Source organism: Triticum dicoccoides, chromosome 5A (assembly GCF_002162155.2).
Source record: "Triticum dicoccoides isolate Atlit2015 ecotype Zavitan chromosome 5A, WEW_v2.0, whole genome shotgun sequence".
Lineage (NCBI taxonomy): Eukaryota > Viridiplantae > Streptophyta > Magnoliopsida > Poales > Poaceae > Triticum > Triticum dicoccoides.
The window spans coordinates 367,060,524-367,064,516 of record NC_041388.1 but is presented as its reverse complement, the minus strand read 5'-3'; positions in this window follow the sequence as shown (position 1 = coordinate 367,064,516).

Below are 3,993 nucleotides of genomic sequence, written 5' to 3'. Positions count from 1 at the left end.
TATTTGAACTAGCTTGTAGAGCTAGTTCAACTCTAGTGTGTAATTATTTGGACTAGGTTATAGAGCTAGTTCAACTCTAGTGTAAAATTATTTGAACTAGCTTGTAGAGCTAGTTCAACTCTAGTGTAAAATTATTTGAACTAGGTTATAGATCTAGTTCAACTCTATAGTGTAAAATTATTTGAACTAGCTTGAAGAGCCGGTTCAAGTCTAGTGTAAAATTATTTGTACTAGGTTGTAGAGCTAGTTCAACTCTAGTGTAAAATTATTTGAACTAGCTTGTATAGCTAGTTCAACTCTAGTGTAAAATTATTTGAACTAGCTTGAAGAGCTAGTTCAACTCTAGTGTAAAATTATTTATACTATTTTATAGAGCTAGTTCTACTCTAGTGTAAAATTATTTAAACTAGCTTGTATAGCTACTTCAACTCTAGTGTAAAATTATTTGAACTAGCTTGTAGAGCTAGTTCAACTCTAGTGTAAAATTATTTGAACTAGGTTATTGATCTAGTTCAACTCTAGTGTAAAATTATTTGAACTAGCTTGTAGAGCTAGTTCAACTCTAGAGTGAAAATATTTATACTAGGTTATAGAGCTAGTTCAACTCTAGTGTAAAATTATTTGAACTACCTTGTATAGCTAGTTCAACTCTAGTGTAGAATTATTTGAACTAGCCTGTAGAGCTAGTTCAGCTCTAGTGTAAAATTAGTTGAACTAGCTTGTAGAGCTAGTTCAACTCTAGTGTAAAATTATTGGAACTAGCTTGTAGAACAAGTTCAACTCTAGTGTAAAATTGTTTTTACTAGGTTATAGAGCTAGTTCTACTCTAGTGCAAAATTATTTGAACTAGCTTGTAGAGCTAGTTCAACTCTAGTGTAAAATTATCTGAACTAGGTTGTAGAGCTAGTTAAACTCTAGTGTAAAATTATTGGAACTAGCTTGTAGAACTAGTTCCACTCTAGTGTAAAATTATTTTTACTAGGTTATAGAGCTAGTTCTACTCTAGTGTAAAATTATTTGAACTCGCTTGTATAGCTAGTTAAATTCTAGTGTGAATTATTTGAACTAGCTTGTAGAGCTAGTTCAACTCTAGTGTAAAATTATTTGTACTAGGTTATAGAGCTAGTTCTACTCTAGTGTAAAATTATTTGAACTAGCTTGTATAGCTACTTCAACTCTAGTGTAAAATTATCTAAACTAGCTTGTAGAGCTAGTTCATCTCTAGTGTAAAATTATTTGAACTAGGTTATAGATCTAGTTCAACGCTATAGTGTAAAATTATTTGAACTAGCTTGAAGAGCCGGTTCAACTCTAGTGTAAAATTATTTGTACTAGGTTGTAGAGCTAGTTCAACTCTAGTGTAAAATTATTTGAACTAGCTTGTATAGCTAGTTCAACTCTAGTGTAAAATTATTTGAACTAGCTTGTAGAGCTAGTTCAACTCTAGTGTAAAATTATTTGTACTAGGTTATAGAGCTAGTTCTACTCTAGTGCAAAATTATTTGAACTAGCTTGTAGAGCTAGTTCAACTCTAGTGTAAAATTATTTGAACTAGGTTATAGATCAAGTTCAACTCTATAGTGTAAAATTATTTGAACTAGCTTGAAGAGCTGGTTCAACTCTAGTGTAAAATTATTTGTACAAGGTTATAGAGCTAGTTCTACTCTAGTGCAAAATTATTTGAACTAGCTTGTAGAGCTAGTTCAACTCTAGTGAAAATTATCTGAACTAGGTTGTAGAGCTAGTTAAACTCTAGTGTAAAATTATTTGCACTAGCTTGTAGAGCTAGTTCTACTCTAGTGTAAAATAATTTTTACTAGGTTATAGAGCTAGTTCTACTCTAGTGTAAAATTATTTGAACTCGCTTGTATAGCTAGTTAAATTCTAGTGTGAATTATTTGAACTAGCTTGTAGAGCTAGTCCAACTCTAGTGTAAAATTATTTGTACTAGGTTATAGAGCTAGTTCTACTCTTGTGTAAAATTATCTGAACTAGCTTGTTGAGCTTGTTCAAGTCTACAAGCTTGTATAGCTAGTTCAACTCTAGTGTAAAATTATTAGAACTAGCTTGTAGAGCTATGTCAAATCTAGTGTAAACTTATTTGAACTAGGTTATAGACCTAGTTCAACTCTAGTGTAAAATTATTTGAACTAGGTTATTGATCTAGTTCAACTCTAGTGTAAAACTATTCTAACTACCTTGTAGAGCTAGTTCAACTCTAGAGTGAAAATATTTATACTAGGTTATAGAGCTAGTTCAACTCTAGTGTAAAATTATTTGAACTACCTTGTATAGCTAGTTCAACTCTAGTGTAAAATTATTTGAACTAGCCTGTAGAGCTAGTTCAGCTCTAGTGTAAAATTAGTTGAACTAGCTTGTAGAGCTAGTTCAACTCTAGTGTAAAATTATTGGAACTAGCTTGTAGAACAAGTTCAACTCTAGTGTAAAATTGTTTTTACTAGGTTATAGAGCTAGTTCTACTCTAGTGCAAAATTATTTGAACTAGCTTGTAGAGCTAGTTCAACACTAGTGTAAAATTATCTGAACTAGGTTGTAGAGCTAGTTAAACTCTAGTGTAAAATTATTGGAACTAGCTTGTAGAACTAGTTCAACTCTAGTGTAAAATTGTTTTTACTAGGTTATAGAGCTAGTTCTACTCCAGTGTAAAATTATTTGAACTCGCTTGTATAGCTAGTTCATATCTAGTGTGAATTATTTGAACTAGCTTGTAGAGCTAGTCCAACTGTAGTGTAAAATTATTTGTACTAGGTTATAAAGCTAGTTCTACTCTTTTGTAAAATTATTTGAACTAGCTTGTTGAGCTTGTTCAAGTCTACAAGCTTGTATAGCTAGTTCAACTCTAGTGTAAAATTATTTGAACTAGCTTGTAGAGCTATGTCAAATCTAGTGTAAAATTATTTGAATTAGGTTATAGATCTAGTTCAACTCTATACTGTAAAATATTTTAAACTAGCTTGAAGAGCTAGTTCAACTCTAGTGTAAAATTATTTGTACTAGGTTATAGAGCTAGTTCTATTCTAGTGTAAAATTATTTGAACTAGCTTGTATAGCTACTTCAACTCTAGTGTAAAATTATTTGAACTAGCTTGTAGAGCTAGTTCAACTCTAGTGTAAAATTATTTGAACTAGGTCATAGATCTAGTTCAACGCTATAGTGTAAAATTATTTGAACTAGCTTGTAGAGCTAGTTCAATTCTAGTGTAAAATTATTTGAACTAGCTTGTAGAACTAGTTCAACTCTAGTGTAATTTTTTTTTACTAGGTTATAGAGCTAGTTCTACTCTAGTGTAAAATTATTTGAACTAGCTTGTAGAGCTAGTTCAACTCTAGTGTAAAATTATTTGTACTAGGTTATAGAGCTAGTTCTGCTCTAGTGCAAAATTATTTGAACTAGCTTGTAGAGCTCGTTCAACTCTAGTGTAAAATTATTTGAACTAGGTTATAGATCAAGTTCAACTCTATAGTGTAAAATTATTTGAACTAGCTTGAAGAGCTAGTTCAACTCTAGTGCAAAATTGTTTGAACTAGCTTGTAGAGCTAGTTCAACTCTAGTGAAAATTATCTGAACTAGGTTGTAGAGCTAGTTAAACTCTAGTGTAAAATTATTTGCACTAGCTTGTAGAGCTAGTTCAACTCTAGTGTAAAATAATTTTTACTAGGTTATAGAGCTAGTTCTACTCTAGTGTAAAATTATTTGAACTCGCTTGTATAGCTAGTTAAATTGTAGTGTGAATTATTTGAACTGGCTTGTAGAGCTAGTCCAACTCTAGTGTAAAATTATTTGTACTAGGTTATAGAGCTAGTTCTACTCTTGTGTAAAATTATCTGAACTAGCTTGTTGAGCTTGTTCAAGTCTACAAGCTTGTATAGCTAGTTCAACTCTAGTGTAAAATTATTAGAACTAGCTTGTAGAGCTATGTCAAATCTAGTGTAAACTTATTTGAACTAGGTTATAGACCTAGTTCAACTCTA